The sequence below is a fragment of the Sturnus vulgaris genome, chromosome 5 (genome assembly GCF_052056855.1).
Source record: "Sturnus vulgaris isolate bStuVul1 chromosome 5, bStuVul1.hap1, whole genome shotgun sequence".
NCBI classification, from domain to species: Eukaryota; Metazoa; Chordata; class Aves; order Passeriformes; family Sturnidae; genus Sturnus; species Sturnus vulgaris.
In genome coordinates, this window is record NC_142247.1 from 32,073,497 (window position 1) to 32,094,172 (window position 20,676).

Sequence of the window (20,676 nt, forward strand, 5' to 3'; positions counted from 1 at the left end):
AAGTTCTGGTAATTTGAATTAAGATGAACTGTCACAGCTGAACTTGATCATCTGACATAAAACACAGAGAATATCAAAGGTAGCTTGTGTGGTTAAAAAAATGAACATGCCAAACCTAAGATTATATTGTTCAGACTTTATCAAAGGACTGTGCAAGCTTCATGTGATGTCTGTGTGTGCCACTGCCACCAACTCCTGGTTCCCTGGTACTTTAATAAGCTTGCTTGATCTCTGGAATCCTCTGAGATGTTAATTGTTTGGACCACAGCAGTAGCCTCGCTCCTTGTTGTCCAGTAATAACCAGCCCTTGTGTCATCAGCATTAGCTGTCAATGTCATCAGCAGTAAAATCTGGGTCTGAGAGTTGTTTCAAAACAGCTGCCTGTGGCCTGACAGGGCAGGAAGCTTTCCAACTCCACACTCTCTAATGCATTTTGTATTTTGAGTCTTGTTCTTCATCACCTAACAGGACATACTTCCAAAACCTTGGGCCCTTTTGCAGGGCTTGAAGAGAAGGATGGAAATGACAGAGGTAGCTACAGGAATTAGAAAAGGGGAAGAGAAACTCTGTAGAAAAGCAGAGGTGGCTGAGGCTCATATTTCCACACTTCCCAGCCAGTGGCCAGCACAGGTAGGAACAGACTGTTTCTGTGAACGTGTTCAGTATATCCTGAACAGTACTAAGATTTCATACAGTATTGGCAATTTCAGCAGATAACCTGTTCAATGTCATCTCATATTCAGTGCAGTTCTGGGATAACTGCAGAGCTGTAACATCACACTTACCTCAGACTCTCTGTGTTCAGCATGCAACTGGCCCTCCCCAGACCTGCCCCCAGATTGGCATCTCCAGGGATAATTCTCAAGGGATTGGTGGGAGGAGCATCCTGTGAGTGAATGCACTGCATGATCATGCTCAGGAGTCGCAAGTCCTTGTAGATTCCCCCCTGCCTCTATTGCTTTTCCAGATTACACAAAAAGAAACCTCTTACAGTTAAATATTCATACAACTTGAGTGGGAAAATGTTGCTGCTCTTTGCATACGTTAGGCTCATCTTTTCAATTGAGAATGGAAAAACAATGTTCAATGTTCAAAATCCATAAATCACTTGCATTAATACTTTTATCCCTAAATACATAGAATATAAAATTCAAAGTTTCACTGGGCCTTTTTCAAAATATGTAGAGGTGTTCCTGAATTTCTGTAAGAAGAAAAGTGTATAATAACTCTGGTGGGAAGTCTGTATGCTTAAGAAAAAGAAAGAATCCTTGTATCTTCACTTAGCAGATTCACTGCTTACCTATGTGGTTGCATTTAAAACTTTGATATAAAGCTTGTAATAGAAAAAGTTCGTGCAGAAGGGAGGCTCTGCCCTACAGACCCTGTGTGCTGTACATCCATTGCTCACTGACTGCAGTTTTACTTTGGATTCTTATTGTGACACTGAAGATGAAAGAGCAGGCTTTACCTGAGGAAAAAAGAGAAGGAGAAAAGTAGAGTACAGATAGGGAAAGAAAGGATGGAAAAAACAGTAGGAATGAAAATGTTTGATGTTGCATTTGCTATCTTTAATCAAAAAATGTAGAAAAGATGTGCAAAATCACATTATCCTTATCCTGAGGAATAAGGGTACTGAAGATGTGGTTGCACCTGGGTGGGGAGAATATGACTTCAGCAGTCTGCAGGGTTCATGGAAAAAGAAGAGGTGTGCCCCACACAGTGCTAACAGCTCCTGGTGCTGCTCAGAGCACCTCTAGCAGCAGCTCCTATATACAGTTAAGATGCTGCTGGATCCAACATAACCCGGGGTACCATCTCAGTGTGTTAACTTAGGCTGCTGAGCTGGTGCTATACTGGTCCCAGGTCGTTCTGATCCTTCTAGGCACATCACATTAGGAGCAATGGACCCCTTATGTCAGCCAGTCTATGGATTTCTCTGATTAGAAAGAAAGGCATACCATGAGAGGGAGACAGAGTGCCATATGAAATGTGTGTAGTTCCAGAGATATGAACCCAGAGATATCCCTGCATGTTTGCTTAACTGTTATTGTTTTGACTGCCCACTGACATTCAATTGCCAGAGTTTTATTTCAAATTTAGTAGGTCATGTTTCCTTTGCTGTTACCTTTTGTTCTGACAAAAATAGGTCCAAAGCAAATGGTGGTTGAGAAAATGGGCTCAAATATTTCACACCTTCTGTAATTTCTTCCCTTTTTATCTCTGTCTTTCTACAGTGTTTTCACTCTTTTTTCTTTTTTCTTTTCCTTTATGGCATATCCAGGAAAAATTAAGTAGGATAAGGGAGCAACTGAAAATAAATTAATGTGTGGTTATGGGCATGTCTGCATTTGATGATGGTGAAACACAGAGCTACCTAGAGCAAATCTGATAGCAGAAGCTAGCTAAGCTTTCCCAAAATGTTTCAGGTCCCCATTTGGCCTATCAGCATTTGCTTTTGGCAAAGGAAGTGCATCTTTCCATTTACAAAATCACAAAATCACAGAGTATGCTGAGTTGGAAAGGACCCATAAAGATCATTGAGTCCAACTCCTGATCTTGCACAAGACACCCCAAGAGTCTCACAATGTGCCCAAGAATATTGTCAAAATGCTTCTTGGACTCTGTCAGACTTCATGCTGTGACCACTTCCCTGGGGAGCTTTACAGAGCCCAGTCACCCTCTGGCTGAGGAACCTTTTTTAATATCCAACCTAAACCTTCCTTGACACAATTTCAGCCGTTTCCCGGGTTCTGTCACTGATCACCACAGAGAAAAGATCAGTGTCTGCCCCTCCTCATCCCCTCTCAGGGAAGTTGTAACTGCAGTGAGGTCTCCCCTCAGTGTCCTTTGCCCCAGGCTGAATAGACCACGTTGGTTGCAGGTTGGAATATGAGTGGTATTCATCTGCATCACTGATGTTAAGTCAGTCTCAATGCTGGTTCATTCACAGGGGTAAAGCCCAATTTGTGCAATGTTCCCATCTGGCAAATGACACCTAGGGACCTCTCTGCAGTATGAGGCTGGGATTCCTAGGGAGAAAATAGTGTTCAAATAGTCACTTAGCAGACTGGTGATGGGGCAGATATAAGTTTATGAGCCCAGGCAGACATGGAAGTGTTATTGCTCCCACAGGAGACAGCTGGTGCCTCCTGGATAAGTGTAGGAACAGTTCTGTAGTTCACACTACAGTGTCATCCAGCCCTGAGCTCTGCTTTGACTTTTTCCTTCCCACGTGTGATTTCCAACAGCCCACTGCCAGGCTGACATTTCTTCCCACTGCCGCTCATGGATGGCTTCCTTGCTGTTTGGAAACTCCAGAGGGGCGTTGTGACTGAGCCATGTTTGGGGATTGACAGGTTTGTACACACAGTGGGCATCCAAGAAATACTGATGATATCTCACATGTGAAGGCAGAAGAGAGAATAGATTTGGTGGGTGAGGAGCAACCAAAATAGGCTTCAGCCCATGAGCCTTGAGGAGGCAATGGGGCCAGTCAAGAGTTTGAATTTGGTGCATGGGAGTACTGAGATGCATGAAGGGGAGGCAAAGAAAGATGAATAGAATGAATAGCCACTGGAAAAGAGAGACATTAGTGGGATAATTCAAGGAAGAAGAATGAAGAAAAGCCACAAAGTAGTCTCTTCCTCACCAAAGATGACTGCTATGAGCTTTGCACTTCCTCCTTACCACACCCCACACCCCCCCACACACCCCCCCAGGAAAGAAATTACATTTGACTTTCATATGGAAGAACATCCTTTTGAGTTTGCACATCACAGAGCAGAGCAAATCTCTTTCCTGCCTCCATTAGGAGATTCTTATCACCCTTCCTAAGCTGTATAACAGAACAGCTCTTATATAGGTCTCACATTTACTGCAGGTCTTCCCTACAAGTCCAATGATACAAGTATCCACTTGTATGTCTTAACGCTATCCCACCAAGAGGATAACATGACTGACCCTGAATTTAAGTCACGGCACTGCTAATCCAGGAGGATAGGCTGAGTACTCAAGTCTGCTAAAAGCTGCGGAGTTTCCTTTGGTTTCCATTTTCGAACTGTAAAATGGAAAATAGGAACACCCCTTTCTTCCTTGATTCAATGGGACTGTGTGCATGGGTAGGCCCAAGAGATGCAATCACTCCTCCTCCAGCTTTGAACCTGTGGAACAGCAAGCAGAAATGCCAAAATATCTGTCTGAGGGTAGCCATGAAGGCAGTCTAGCCAAATATTTCCTCTTGGTGGGAGGAAACACTGGAAAGGCAGTCCAAGATTGGTCTGTCTTGTCCAGTTAGGCTGTAAACTTTTGGAGGAAGGTACTGGCTGCCAGTATGGGCTTTATCTGGTAGGGAATTATGATCTCAGTTTTCTCTCTTGTCCCTCTTAACCTTTCCTTCCTCATCATTCCCCCAGAGCACTGTGGATTTCAAAATACTTTCTTGGCAGCTTCTCTTGTTAATTTTTGTCTTTGTTTTGGTTTTTTTCTTTGTTGTCAAGAATGTCTAAAGAGTCATCTGGAGGTGTATATGCAACATGAAATTTCTCACAGTTTGGGCTGCCTTATGTCTGTGTTTTTAGCAAGGTCAGCTCTGAGAAAGGATTTGTCTTCTCTTGTATGCAAGCTTTGTCATTTTCCATTTGTCTGTGCTGTTTACCAATTTCACTGAAAAAGTCCAGCTCTCTTCAATCTCTCATCCACTCCTTGCAAATCAGAGCAGCAGCCATGGCACTGCACTGTGCCCACACGAAAGACATGTGTGCCTTTGGGGAGGGGAGCAGAAGCCACCCCTTTATGGTTTGTGTTTGATCTACTTTGGAAACTAGCTCTTCCTTGAGCAGGGTCTTGGATCAGGCAGTATTCAAGAGTCACTTCTGACCCAGGTTGCTCCCTGATCCTGTCTTGGTGAGACAGGCTGTAATACACAATACCAGATACTCTTCATTTGCTCTGCCATACTGTCTTACAGGGAAAATCTTTACCTTTCAAAAGCCAGTGACCAAATTTTAGCTCTTAATTCCAGTCACTCTAACTCAATAAATACATCACATAGGAGAGAACATCTGTTACTGAAGAAGTGAATCAAGGCCACTTATTTATATATTTCACTTTAAGCAACCAGTTTGAAAATCTCAGCATCCTTGAATACAAGTGTTGTCTGTTGACACAGCTGCTACTCTCTTGCCATTGTCTCTCAACCTTCTTTCAGCCTGATACATCACAACAACACAGCTGAAAGCATCTCTGGCAGCATTCTAAGAGGCTTCTCAGCTCTCCTCTTTCTTCCTATGCAGTTATAGCCCAGGTAACCACTGTGCACAGATTGATGACACTGTCTACTAAAAAAACTGTTGCTTGAGAACAGTGGGTAGATTCCCAAAGAGTGCAGCTTCTGCTTTAGGCTTCTTTATTTAAATATATGCATGGACTGGAGGTAATTTTGATCCAAATACAAAACTCAACGTGCATCTGGAAGATTTATTTGGGCCCCTGGATCTCCTCTTTAAGCCATTTGGAACAAAATTCCTCCAAGTTTCACAGCCGTCTAGATTTATGCAGTGAATAGTGATGGAGCGGGTGTGGTGAGAGTCCAAGACGCTATCAAGTGTGGAGGCAGAATTATAGTTCCAAGTAAGATGTTTTTCATGGTTTAGTATGGGACCCCCTTCAGGGGTAATAAAGTTCAGGTTTGTGCACTCAAGTAAAGCCACACCTTTCTGATACTGCCAGCATTGCTCTCCTTCCTGCCTCCATGGTAAGAGAGTGCCTTCTTCAACTGCAAAACTACTGACAAACCTTCTGCATTAAGAAGAGAGCACTGACTTAGCCACAGAAGCTGAGGGAAACAGAAAGAGAAGGTGATTTCAATTTTGCAATAAAAGTAGAAATAATAATTCTAAAAAAGCACCCTAATTATTTTTCTATCAAGATTTGGTTAAAAACTACTGGAAGAAGTTTTTCTGTCTACTCATTGACATTTCCCTGCTCCTCCAGGAATTCCTATTTAGCCTAATTAGGCTGTTTCTCCTTCATTTGGGTTCCATAACTCATTAGCTTCCAGCTGGGCAACTCATGATTGTAGGATGTCTAATTACCTTCTTCTAGCAGATACCCTGATTGCCTCTGGTCAAAAAATGCTGATCCAGCCCCCTCAGCTGATCTGAACTGATCTCAAAATGAGTTGTGTCATTAGCCCCTTCTAATTTCATCCATTCTTTCTACTTATTCCCCTTGGCCAGGATCAACATCTCGTGTGACCTGATGTGGCAGAGGACCAAGAATATAACTCAGCTGGTATCTTAAAGGGGAACACTCACTAATTCTATTGGTTTGCCTTATTTTGAAAATATCATGAATTTTAGTTCGAGGTTACTGAGGCTCATGGATGCATAAGTATCTTCATCTCTTCCAGCTAAGCCCAGAGGCCAGCTTTTTTTATCTTCTTTTCAAGGGTGACATTAAATCCATTTTAATCAGGTATGAGACCCTAATTCAATTTTGACTCTTTTCTGGGACTGTATCCAAAGTTAATTTGTCACAGTCACATTCAAGTTTAGCTCAGTCAGATTCAAAGCAAAGTTTATAATATTCTTTTAAATTTGGATAACTACATCAATGTACATCCAGACTTTATTAAGAAGCTCATTCTGTTCTTTTTGTGGTTCAGTTTATTCAGATTTAATTGACAGATTTTCCTAAAGACAAAAATTCTCTCATTGCAAGAACTAACCCTTATTTATCTACACAGATTGCAATTTTTGTGTATAATAAATCCCCCAATCACAAGACATCTGCTGTAGCAGGGAAGAATTGTACAGTTCAAATTGTTAGGGCAGATCAGGATTGAAGTATTTTGTTGATTTATTAATGACAGGTACTTAAATGCCAGTCAGCAAAATAAACATTCGGGACATAATGTCAGCAATAAACCAGCTGATAAACAGTAAGACTAAACTCTTACACCTTAAAGCTTTGTACACCTACACATTTCTAAACATTTTTTTACTACTAGTCCAAAACTTCTAATCCCACCAACATACACACACAGACCTAATTTTCCAAAGGTGGGTTGTGTGGGTACCTCCACACTCAATTGTTAGAGAGATATAGATTATCAGTAGCTGGACTACATGAGTGAGTATCTACAACATGACCTCTTATGTTTGTTCTAAATGGCATTAAATTATGTTCTTTCTTTCCAGTGGCTTCTTCCTGTCTCGCTTTCCTAAGCTTTATATAAGAATTTCACTTGGGCTGCAGAGAATTTTGAAGACATTCCGTACAATCATTTTCTTATTTCTCATTGCTGTAGACTATTGTTTCCAGACTAAAGGCTGCAGCTAAAATGTCATTTTCCTATGTGGAAAAAAGAGACTTATCCTCTCCCTAGAACAAAAGTGTCTGCCTATTGTCTGTCATGAATAAAGGCTGCTTTATTCTATTATAGCCTCACTAATAATAGAAAAGTTCTTTGCTGATATTCTGCCACTCACCATGCTCTGGTAATTCTGTCACCTGGAGGGGATGGAGATTGTGCTTCAGCTGTAATTAAGACAGTCCTTCCAAATCATTGCTCAGCATTTGGTCACTGAGTACGGGGCTGTTACCACCACCCTAAAATCCCTGCTCCGATCCAGGTACTTATGGATACAAGAGGCTGAGAAAGTGGCTGGTGTTGCCATTTCCAGAGTAGCATCAGTATTTCAGGCAGAGCTCTGTATTTATGTGGCAATGATATCTGGAGCAAGCCAGGGACACGGCAGTGAATTCATGCTTGTGGTGTCACTGCAAGCATATCAAATCTGCTTTTCAGGTGTGGAAGTTGATATCTGGAAAGGTGACTTGTTTAAGACCACACAAACTAGGTCAAAGGGATTAGACTCTGGAAAATATGTTTAACCAAGGGACTATGACTTTTTTCCTGTCAGGATTCTGAGTTTTGGAACTGGGATACATTGAACAGATGATTTTCAAATTAAAGCAGTAAGGCTGATCTTAAGTTTTAACAATTTCCACCCTAAGGACTGTATGTTGACTTCATTTTCTCATTACTTCACCAAATATTTTGTTATCCAGTTGTGAATTTGAGTTTCCCCTGAGCTGTTACATTTCCCCATGAAGTGACAATTTTTCATCTGTCATTAAAAAGTGTATCATAAAGACCCTGGCTATGGCATAGAAAGGAGATGCCTTTATGAGGATAAAATATTTTTCTTTTTGCAGCAACCATTTTGTCAGAAATAACGGGGGTGTTTTCCTTCACAACACTTTGACGGAACATTATTTATCTTATATCTATTTATTATAACCGGTGATTTGGTGGGTTTTACTTTTAGTGGAGATAGTTAACTCCTTGACTTGGGCACGTTGACCACTTTATCTAAGTTCACATGGGTTTGCCAGATGTGCAATTTATAACGTCCTTTTGCTGGCATAGATGAAATGTGGTGCGTCCTTCCATAAGTGAAATGACAGATTTTGCTGTTGAAAGGATCAGCTGATGAAACACATTTCACTATTTCAAAAGAATAAGAACTTTGTTAGAGTAAATAACATCTCTCCAAAAAGTTACTGCTGTCTCTTTAGGTGCAGGTGAATCTGCTCCCTCCCCCTTACATTCTAAAAACTGAGTTAGCTGATATTTTGCCCTGATGTGCCAACAATAGTATAATATGATAGATTAATCCAAGGCAGTCACAATTAATATACCTAACCAGTTTTAATTTAATTTTCCTTTTTACGTAAACCAAATTTACCTCTGTGGAGGTGTGACACATCTGATTACACACAGAGACGCTGGGAGTAGCCATGCTTGGAGAGGGAGAGGGAGGGAGAAAGAGACAAGAGTGAGCTCTGTGCACAATTTGATAAGAGATCAAAGCTAGCAGAGCTCCTCAATATTTCTGTTAGCAATAATTCAAAGGAACCTGCATTCCAAATGTACCTCTGTAGCTTCTTTACTTGCAGAGATAATGACACTCAATCCTGGTAAAGAAAAAGAGTTAGGGGTCGGTTATCTAAGCAGCAGAAATTATGGAAATTAGAAAGTCTAGTTAAGGTAAATAATCCTTGTAACCTCTTGCTTCCTCCTGGCTTTAGAGTACTTGGTTTTCAGCTCATGAGAGAGTAGCTGAGCAGTGGATGGTGATGTGCATTGAGCCTCTTGCAAGAATCAGAGGCAGGTTTTATAATGAACTTTAATCTCTACCACGGGTTTTCTGTTCTGCCTCCCATTCATGACCTTCTATACCAGCTCCAAGAACAAGCTTTTAAAGCTTTTTCAAATTTTCCTTTCCCTTGGTAGCACAGGCTTGGTTGAGCATGTGCGTGAGTTGATATGTGTGTGCATCCCTGGGAGAGCCCACGGCTTTGTAGTGATTTCTAATTCTTTAAAAGTTTATGGGCCACAATCCCAAAGCACAGTCTGTTTAAATCATTTCATTCAACTGGAATTACATATTCCAGAAATTTGAGAAGTTTAGCAGCAATGGTGGCTTTAAATATTTTAATATATTTGAAGACAAAACCTTGCATTGTGACTAGGTTTAGCCCATGTGAATTTTAAGCAAGTGTAAAGATTAAATCACAGGGCCTGTTGCTGTTGTGGCACTCCACAGCAAAGGTTAGAAGGCAAGAGGCTGACAGGAATTTTAACTGTCCAACACACACAGGCAGCCCAAGGGCTTGGCATGATGAGAGACTTAATGCTGAAAGGAGAAAAGGCTTGCACAGGAAAATAATCATAAAAGTGGCACACAGCAGGGATATAAACATCAAAAATCAAGTGGAAATGTTCATCAGTGCCACAATTGTGGTAGGTGATGGGGTATGAAGACATATTTCAAATATTGAAGAATTTAGATTCAAAATTCAGACTTTGCAGCCCAGAGCTGCGCCTAGTTGCCCATGCAGAGATAAGCCTGTGTCACATTGCAGCCTGTTCTCACTTGCACTGAATGGCTTTGACCTTTCAGGTCTCAGGAATCCAAACACACTTCCTGACAAGTATCTTGGAGCTAATATGGAAGGAGGTTTGCCAGCCTGAGTGTCAGGGAATGGGGATGGCTCACTGTGGGCTACAGGTCACCCCTGTGTCTCATGATCTCTATCGGGGAAGGCAAGACCAGCCACAGATCTGCTCTATCACAGAGCAGAGTCTCAGGAAGACCTTCAGTAGTTTTACAGATACAGGGCACAGGAAATAATTTTGAAGTCATCATTGCCAAATCCTTTCTGTCTTTTTTTCCATCTTCCATAGCAGCAGGAAGGGAGAGCCCTGTCCTCTCATAATGTCCTCTCCTCTGATTCACATTGACATCAGTGGTAATAAGGCACTTAAATACCTTGGGGAATCAGGCAGTGAGACTCTCATTGCTGGAATGTGTCTGTGTGAAACAGTCACCACAAAGGTGTGTGTTTATTTGGCACAGTCATTTCTGATACTCGCTATCAAAGCTTGCTCAAGCATGCTCAGCAGGTGTCAGGCTTGTAAACACCGTGTAGACAGTGTGAATGAAATCCTCATCCCATTAGACTCCACGTGGTGGCCCATACCACAGGTTTTTAAATCTCACCATCACCAGTCCAAAGTGCAGTGCTGTGAAAGGTGACAGGCAGCAACCCAGAAAACTTTCAAGAGCTAGTGGCTGTGGTCAGACCACAGTAGTTCCACACTCAGGGCCACAGGAACTGATTTGCTGGCTTTGAATTTGATAATTTCTGAATCCAGAAGCTCCAAGTTGTACCGGAGCTGAACTAAAACAGGTTGCCCAGAGAGAGGGATGGATACCCCACCCTAGAAACATTCAAGGTCAGGTTGAATGGGGCTCTGAGAAACCTGATCTAGTTGAAGATATTCTTGGTCATTCCAGGGGCATTGCACCAAGGCACTGGCCTTTGGTGGTCTCTTCTAACCCGAACTACTCTATGATTTTATTATTGTTTTTCTCCTGTGTTATTTATCTCTAAGCAGTAACCAGGATTAGATGAATTTAGGAATCAAGCTTTGGGTATGTTTGGCAAAGACTGAAAGCTACAGCTGTTTCTCCTTTGTTCTCTTTCCAGTTACTGTGTCAAGATTTCTAGCTGTTTTAGAGATAATTGAAATGATCCTCAACCTTCTTCATCCATATTTCTATAAATGCAGAGGTCTGACTGGCTGCAGAAATCTTCATCTTATTAATTTGATTTTGTCTACTCATGATCTAGCTTAGATCAATTTTATTAATACTACAACTATAATTTTTGAAGTGCTTTCCAGGAGGACTGTGGAGGTTAAAGTGTTCATTTTCCTATTTTCTCACACATTTCACATTTTCAGAAACTAAGAAAAACCTACCTTAATCACTTCTGTGCCAAGCACTCTGTACTTTGACCATGTTCATTCAGTTCCATCCTTTAAATGCATGCTGGAAAGCTGAAGATTGTGACATATTTAATGTAGCTTTTCCTTGAAGTGGGGCATATGCACATTTTTTAATGCCCACATGTAAGAAGGATGACAAAAGTTTTATTACATTTGGATTTCACTTCACATTTGCTATTTCTATTGCTGTCTCTCTGTTCAGGGACTAGATTATTCCATACAGTTTCTGTGCAAATAATGTCTAACTGCCATGCTTGACTGGCAATTACCACTCTTCTCTCACAGCACCTTGCATTCTTCATCTTATATTCCACCTTATACACCTCTTCAGCAAAGGAGAAGTGGGTAATCCTGAGAAAAACAGAAAAGCAGTGACAAAACCAGAGAATTTAAAACTAAATATAGGGATCTCTACCTCATCTTCCCTTTTTCTCTGCCATTTTGCAGAGCCTTGCAGATGTAGAAAAGAATCTTTTTGTGGATGATGATGGTGATCTGTAATCAAATAGGCATTTACCTTGCTTAGGTACCTGAACTTGCAGTCAGGACCCAGCACTTTGGTTCCAGAAGTCTTCTTCAAGTCATCTTTCAGCATCCTTGCTAACTTCATTAGGTGTAGGTTTAGAAATTCATTTGTACAGTGGAAGTCATCACTAGAAGGCAAACAGCCTTTTTCAATATTGTGTTATTATGACATCCTATTCTTCTCCTTTCATACAGAAGGCCAGGTTTTCTTCTGGATACCTTTCTAAGGCATATCTATTTTAACCAATGTCAGCTTTCCTAAATTCTACCAGAAATTCTTCCACCATGAATAAAATGGCCCCTTAACTTATTGATGAAATGTTTGGCTTTTCTTAATTCTGTGAAAAAAATCTGAAATTGTGTTCATGAGGGAATCCCAACGGCCTGTTTGGTTCCGTTTAGACCAATTATTATGTTTATGGCTCCAATCAATAGCATATGGCATTTAGAAGAAAGGCGATAAATTTAAAGTATATACACAGCATTTGCATACAGAATTCTGAATGGGAAATAATAAATTTTAAAGTAATTATTTGCAGACTTCTACACATCTTGCACTTTACCAGGTTTGATTTCATGCTTCTTTAATGAACTTTTTGAAAAGTTTAGAGGAAAAATATTTGTGATTGCCTCATGCCACATAATGAGTAGAAGAACAAAGGGAAGATATTTACTGAGTAAATGAGTTTACTTAGTAGCGAGACCACCATGACTCTCGGGCTCAGAGGCTGACCTACTGATAGGGTAACCAAAATGGTGATTGGATGCTTTAATTATAATAATTATTTCCCCATTAGGTATAGGGATCTTGCTGCCTTCAGCACGACACATTAAGGCAGCAAGGTGACCCTTTGCTCAGAGAGCTGTCTAGGATGTGAAACAAGTGGCTGCAACATGCACAGTAGGGAGCACAAGATCAAATCCAGGCTGTCGTGGCTGTGTCAGCAGGCATAAACACAGGACATCCACTCGGTTTGCTGGTATGGCCCAGTGCTGCACTGGCAGGCTGCCTCTGTCCCCAGCTACTGAAAGTCGAGTGTGCAGAAGGAGTCTCGGCAATCTTCAGCACTGTGCAGCTCACTTGATGTACACAAAGTTCTAAGAAACTTCAAAGAGAACGTGAGACGTGTCGCTGCACATTGCAGTACGCTCAGTCTTCATCTTTCCCAATCTCCATGTATTTTTGCTCCATAGCAGCTGCCATATAAGATTTATTACTGGTACTGCAGCACTGTTTCCATTTCATGTTGCTCCCGCAGACCTGAGACGGGACACGGCAGCTGATTCATTTTCTACAGCCTAGAGCCTTAAAAGTTTGGACAGTCCTATGGAAGGAGCAGTAAGTTCGTTGGTGAGACAATTCTAGTATAAGTATAAAAACAAGAAAAGGATCCGTTTGAGAGTAGAAAAGAAAACTTTTCACTTGAACAGATGATACTTAATGAACAAAACCCTAAGTGCAGCTCCGGAACACAATGTTTTTTGCTCCCTCTGTTGGCTCTGACACGGCAGCTCAGCAGCACCTCTGCAAAACCAAGCTGCTGGTGGCTCTGGGCAAAGTGCTCAGCGCAGCTGGTGTCTCAGGGGATGGCTGCAGGAGTAGCTGCTTGCATCACTGGCATTGTACCCACCCTCCACTTCAGGGAGAAATAAAAAACCCCCAACAAACCAGCAACCCTGAAAGCACAAATCTGATAACAAAGTCACAAGAAATCATTGTTACAGCATTTTACAGTGTGCATCAGCCTTGCAAATCTAATCACTACTCCCTTCAAGGCAAAATTACTGGAAAAAAAATAAAAGGAAGAAAGTTTGCTCTCAGCTCACACAGAAAATTTTGTTGTATGACATAAAAATAGACATAAGAATCTCACATAAACAAACATACTGCTAAAACAATTTCCTATTAGAAAGATAATCCCTCCCTTAGTTGAGGGATTAAATCTATTCAGATCTCACCATGGCCACTTCTTCACTGAGCAGTTATAACCCTGATCCAAAATAAAGATTAATTACATTCGCAGGTGATACAAAACCAGAAATTGTTGCAAATCCCAAGGAGAACAGAGAAGTAGTGTAGATTGCATTTAATTCCATGTAGCTTCTTTTACTTGCCCCATAACTGTCAAAGCTGAGAAAGAAATAGAGTTTGAAAATAAAACAAAATTAGATTCCGCCTGGGAAATGTACACAGGGGAAAACTCTTCTGAATCTAAATTTTTTTTAGGAAAGGGAAATACTTGAAGAGCTGACTGGTGAGAGATGGATGGTGGGAATGAATAAATGAGTTACGAGTCTGCAATGCAATGCACTGAAGAGAAAAGCTGATGTGATTAAGTTTCTTCCACCTGAGGTTATGCAATCATGCAGGAAAGATTAAAAGATCTAATTCGGCCAAAATCAGGTTGTTGATTTTGATGGGGTTCATTTTGTCCCAAATGCATGCCCCAACTTACAGAGTTTGATTAAACTGTGGGGAAAGTAGCATCCACCAAGCATTGTTAATTTTCTTGATCCTCTATTACACATAACTCAAAGCTCCAGGTGGTCACAGTCAGCAGCACATGTACCTTCTCAATGAGGAAGCGCTGAGAGTGGACGGCAGACAGCTGGTGGTAGGGTTTCCCAGGGATCCTGTTGTGGCACTGCAAGCCCAAAAATGAATGTGGACCAGGCTCCCAGATCCAGAATGAGAGGTGAATTTGAATTGCATAAAAGGTGTAGATTGACTATCCGTGGCTAGTGTATCTCTAACCAACATAATCAAAACATAATCAGCAAAAAGAGAGGGAGAGCTGGATACATATGGGGTGTGTCTTTAAAGAAATCACAGGCAAATGAGCAGAGGATTTGAAGGACAATTTATACGTTGAAAATATTCTAGAAATGAGCTCCAACATACTGCTGAATAATACCAGGGGAAACAACAGAAATATATTTTTAAAAGCCCAGGTCAAAGTACTAATGAACAGAAAAATAAAGGACAATCCTGCAATGGCTGCAGAAGGATGACAAGACAAGCTGATACAATCTCTAACGCATGTTATTCTGTATCAAAACATCACTGAGCACACATCAATGGGAGTGAGGCCAAATTTAGCCCCAGTCAAAGCAGATTAATCTGTTTAAAAGACAGGAGATGGTAGATTATGGTGATATGCACTAAGCTCCTGACAAACATTATCACCCGGTAATTCCTGAACCATACACATGCATTTTAGTTGTTTTTGGTATTGACGGAGAAATTCAGAATGCAAGATGCCACTCAGTAGGTGGAAAATATTTTATATCTCTTGATAAGCTAATTCAGCAGTTAATTATCCTGATTCTTTAAAACATGCACTTTGCTTCCAGTTTGATTTTTTACTCCTGTTTTCTAACGATTGGGCTTCGTCATGCCTTTGCTAAAGAGCCTTCAAACACTTTCCTCCCTGCATAGGCAATGCAGCCTGCAAACTAATCTCCATGAAGTCAAATTAAGGCATTCAATCCCCAAGAGAGATGTGATTTAAAACTCATCCCTCCTGTTGTTTTCTCCTATTGGCTAATTTAAGTAGCTCTCTTCTCAGCATGCTGGCTCTAGTGAATTCTGTTCCTTAGCACCCAACCCTCCAAAGTGTCGTTAAATCAGGAATGAAGGGTTTGAAAGCCAGGCACTGCAATGTTCAGTGTTTGCAGTGGAAATACTTTCGTGGATCTGTGCCCCAGGCTTTGCAACACTAAAAAAAGAAAATCCTAACTAGACATACCTATCCTGCTACATGGATCTTGACACCTCCACACCAGTATTTCAGGAGTGTTGTATTACCTCTAAATCTGAGACCTTGCTTTATGGAATATCCCATTCACGTTATAGAGAGGGTATTAATGCCACTATTAACAGATGTTCTAACACATTTCTAGATAGTGACCCACAGAAAGGAGCTAATGAATTACAAAGAGAAGAGGGTGAAGTAAATTCTGACATGTTATACGTGAATGCAGAGACATCAGGTTCATAGAAAGTCTTAAAGTTTTAAATCAGTCGTAGATTGAGCCTCTGCTTATTTTGTGGGTCATAGTAAAGAACTGCTGTTTTGGGAATCACCACAATATGTAGAAAGATACCAAAAATTGTCAGGGCCTTCCATGGATCTACCAGGTAAGGCAATAGTGAGTCATTAACCTATTCAACTGGCAATAGCTTCAGAGAATTATTTGACTGAAACCTACTAGGAGAACAAGTTCCTTCATGGCTATGCAGATGGATGAGGCAGCTGGAAAACCTCAGCAGTAAAACAAAGAATCAGGAATCCATGGTGGGATATACAAAGCAAAGTGCTTCACAGGCAGACCACTAAGCTTTGGATGAGAGACAGAAAGGAGAAATGCAGTATATGCATTTGCATATGCACTATATGTATCGGTGAAGTTTTGATTAACTGTGAGACTAACTAAGCTCAAAAGAAGCCAGTCTAGAGGCAGTTCAGAGGCACCATAGTTAGCCAGCTAGTCAGATTGATAGACAGCTGCAGGGAGTGATTCAGCCCAGCTAAGGTCTGATTCACCCCCTAGAAGTGCCAAGATTTTGATTTAGATCTTAGGTAAGACTGACTCACTCCCTGAAGGTGCCTTTCTCCAAAAGTGGTAGAGAGATCCTTCTGTCTTTTAGAAGGGACTAAAAGACATCTGGGAGAACTGGGTCTACCCAAAATCGATTTTTACTGCAACCTGTCCCAAATAGCTGAGCCTGAGGACAAGTTGCCTGCATGATGGGAGTCTGGGAAAGGTTGTGTGGAGGTGCGGAGTCAGAGTATGTGGTGCTTTCCTGTGAGACAAAGTCATGATAAGGGAAGCTCCAGAGAAGTTATATCTCAACAGAGGGAAGCACATGATGTCAGTTTGCAGTACCTAAACACACCAGCCTGATGAGATTCCCACTAGAAGCAGATTACAAGGATTGCATGAATGCCAAAATCATCATGTACATTTGGCAGTTTTATGGCTATTACTAAGCATGTGTGTTTCAGCTGACTCTGAAGAACTAACCTAGAATAGGTCAAACCTTTCTAGTCCAAAACCAATAAGAGGTATTTATTCTTTATTTAAGGAAGAACTATTTAGCTGTTCTTAACATTTAAGAGATCAGTATTTTTGCCTTTACACATCTTTCACTCTTGATTCCAAGTGGTTTTGAAAGCCATCAGGTGAAATATACACTGCAGGATGTGGAAAGTTGATCCTCCTACTTGGTCCTGCCCTTACTATAGTGGTGATTAGTTGTTTCTTAGTGCTATTGTGATATTTTATTACTTGGTATGAGGTGCCACGAGGCTATTGGGTGGACAAGACAATGACCTTGTAAAAATTTGTGTTTGGCTGGTGTATAAACTGTACTGTTGACAGTCAAGTCCAGGGATTAAATACTGCCTTTTACCTGCTCCATCAAAAGAGGTACTACACAAAACTTATTTCCCAATTATTTCTGCAGATAAAACTCATTATGACTTTCTCAATTCTTAATCAATACTTTAAAGGCCCTCTGTTTTATAGAAGATCTCATCAATATTTTATTTATTTTAATAATTTATCCTTTATTACAGAGCCAGATGGAGCCTGCGGCACACTTGTCCTCAAGAAACCAGAACAAGGAGGAGAAGGTGCCCAGAATCTACATCACCTGGGAGTGAAGGCTCGTATTTTCCTCTCTGCTGTCCATATGTCAGCTAAGTCCTGGGTTCAGTCACAGGAACTAACCATATCCAGTGGTCCTGCAGTCACACTGTCACCTTGGGATGGCAGGCTTGTGGAGAGGAGATTGTTCTGCTCTCCTTAACACTGATTCCTAACTGTGGAAAATGCCATCTGCTCTTGCTGAATGGCATCTTTCAGGAGACCTTAACATCATTTGCCAGGTTTCCCTGGGTGCTCTCCCGACTTGGGGGCAAGGAGTAAAGTGTTGTGATGAAAAGGTCCATCACATTCATTTCTCTGAAGCTGGGAAGCAAAGTCACAGTCATCCCAGCTGAAGGGACTGGAGTGCATGATTTTGAAAATTGCCCCTCACCCTTTCCAGCATGTATTTACAAACATGTATGATTCCAATCAAGAAAAGGGATTTTTTTTTTTTTAATTTGAGGTGTAGGTCTGAACTGATGAGCAGGTGAAAATGGTAAAGTAGAGTAAACAAAGTAAACAAAGACAATAGACAACAAAGCAGCAAAAGAGATCTGGAAATAGAAAATGCAAAAAATCAGCCCAAATAGACAGGTTGCTAGTTGTAAGATACTGAGAGAAATGTGTTCAAACAGTTTAGTATCATAGGGAAATCAGATTAAATACAAGAACAGTAGGATATGAAAGAAATTGTATAGAATATAATGGCAACAGATACAAAGAAGGGGAAAAAGTAAGGGGAAGGAAAAGAAAGACCTAAAGCAACTGAGACAGAAAAAGCACATCACTTTTTATTGTTTTGCAGTGCAGAACAAGTAAAATTGGTTCCTTGTAAAACAGGCAAATAGGCAGAAAAAAAGAGTAAGAGTGGACTGATGTTTTTCTTCCCTCCCAGGCACAGATTAATCCCACTGGTAGTTAGATGCTGGCTGTGGTCCCTAAAGCCTGGAATATTATTGCCTTAAAATCACTCTGTAATCAATGACTAGCAAGACAGTACCTCCAGGAGGGAATTCAGACAATCCATCTCTTACTTTTGACTGGAAGGACTCCAAGGTGATGAGAAGCCAGGTCTTAGTCCTGTGCCTACCTCTCAATCAATCTTCCTTACTACCCCACAGGCCTTAACCTCTGTGTCCCTCAGCTTATTTATGTATAAAACCCTAATCTGCACACTCACAGCCATTTCTCATCCTCAGAGCAAAGGCTGCTGCAGAGTCCACAGTGGAGCTGTGCATGCTGCCACTGCCTCTGTTGAACTTTTTTTTGTGAAGAAATATTTCATTAGGTGGTGCATCCCCCACACTACACTACAATCTCAGAAATGTTCCTTAGACCTCAGCCTTCAACAGCAGCACTTGAGCCAAGCTCCTCTTGAGCTTATCCGTACAGTGTCTGTTCCCAGGAACTTTGCTGTCCAATGAGTTCTTATTTCTTAACAAACAGCCTTGGAAACTTATTTTTCTTGCCTGAGTAACAATGCAAGAGGAACAACAATTTTGAACTTTCAGAGAGTTACTGGTCTGAGTTGTGACCAGGATGGAAAATTGCTACAACTGAAGCCAAATCTCTTGCAAACCCATAAACAACGGTCCTAAGTGAAATCCTTGGACCTCAAACTGAGACAACTTCGTTGTGCTTTAACTTTCATATTAAAACTGCTTTTGCTGATACCTTTGCAGGTGATTCTCTGAGCAACCTAAACCACTAATTCATGACACAACCTCAGAGACTCTCCAGTTAAAACAACTCAAGGCTTCTCTAGAGTCAGAGAAGGCCACATATACCCAACTCTGCTGTGACAGAGGAGCTGTAATTGGAGCTAGGAGAAAGGAAATCAGTTCCCCATGCTTTCTGAACTTGTTCAGGATTTAAGCACTTTTCCAGCTGTGAAAAATGTAGCTGCCACCAATCCCACTAAGTTTGAGTATTGCACATCTTACACATTTCCCCTTCAACAGCTCGATCCCTTTCAACAAAATGCTTCATTAGAGTCACTGAGCTTAGCAGAGCAGCAGAGTTATTCTTTCACTTGTCCTTTCCCTATCCACTGCCCAAGCCTCAGAGCATTTTAAGTCACAACACATGAGACCAGTCAGATGCTGACATGGTGTGACAAGCTTTGCTTCTGTGGCGTCTCCTTTGTTTAAAACCCTGTCGATTACATTTTCTTTTAAAACACAGGATGATTTCCAACTTTACGCCCACAGAATGATTCATTTGACTTCTGAGTTGTCTGAAAGTTTGTGTAGATACCCCTCCCAGCATCCCCTCAAAGGGAGGAGGGTAAAAAAGGGGTGAACATAGTTATTTCTTTTGCTTCCAGAAGTTAAGGGCAAACTCAAGCTTGATAAAGGCTCTCTTTATGATTAGTGGAGGGTTTATTAAGATGGAGCAATTGAAGTCAATGTTTAATTTAGTCCTAATAATGCAGATGTCTTCCAGTTCTCTTGAGACCTGCCATACTAGAGGCGGATGATAGCAGTGGTTTTCACAGCACCAAAGGTAAATGTATGCAAATCCCTACATCATTCAGATTAGACTGGTGCTATGTGGAAGCAAAATGGCTTCTTCTGGACCTAATTCTCACAGAAGCAAAGAAAAGATCCATGCAGACAAAGGCTCAGTTCTTCCAGTAAGAGAAGGGCCTGTTGAAAAAGCAATGATGCAAAGCTAACCACCTGTTTATCTGTTACTATAGAAAGGATTCATTTACCTTAGAGAAAAAGAAGCTCAGAGGATGGAAAAGTTTCATGTCCATGAAATAGCTTGTAAAACAGATCTACCTATAGAATATCTATTGTTTATAATATGTCTGGCAAAAGACAATACACAGACAGAAAGGAATTCCCTACCCAAAGAACCTACAGTCTAATATTGGTACTTTCATGGCTAAATATTTTTAAAAATATCTCTATGGTAACAGAATTTCACATCTTTAAAGAACACAGTGAAAGTGTAGTGCCTAAATCTATTTATAGAGATGTGTAAGAAACACATTTAAGGAGAGAGACAGTATATTAATGGGAATGGCTTGGCTATTGAATTTCTGGAATTCAGCACCAAGGTGAAAGAGCCTCAAGGGAGAAAATTCAATAAAGGCTGAAGAGTTCAGAGGGGCATGCAAATAGTAC

General features: G+C 41.0%; 1 long non-coding RNA gene across 1 annotated transcript in view; it reads left to right on the forward strand.

Moving 5' to 3' along the window:
* Nucleotides 1-17,583, forward strand: part of LOC148223648 (uncharacterized) — a 47,827-nt gene extending 30,244 nt beyond the window's left edge. The window contains exon 3 of the long non-coding RNA XR_015804176.1: nucleotides 17,470-17,583. This is a non-coding gene — a long non-coding RNA (uncharacterized LOC148223648). The remainder of the gene's footprint in view (nucleotides 1-17,469) is intronic.
* The last annotated feature ends 3,093 nt before the right edge of the window (nucleotides 17,584-20,676 follow it).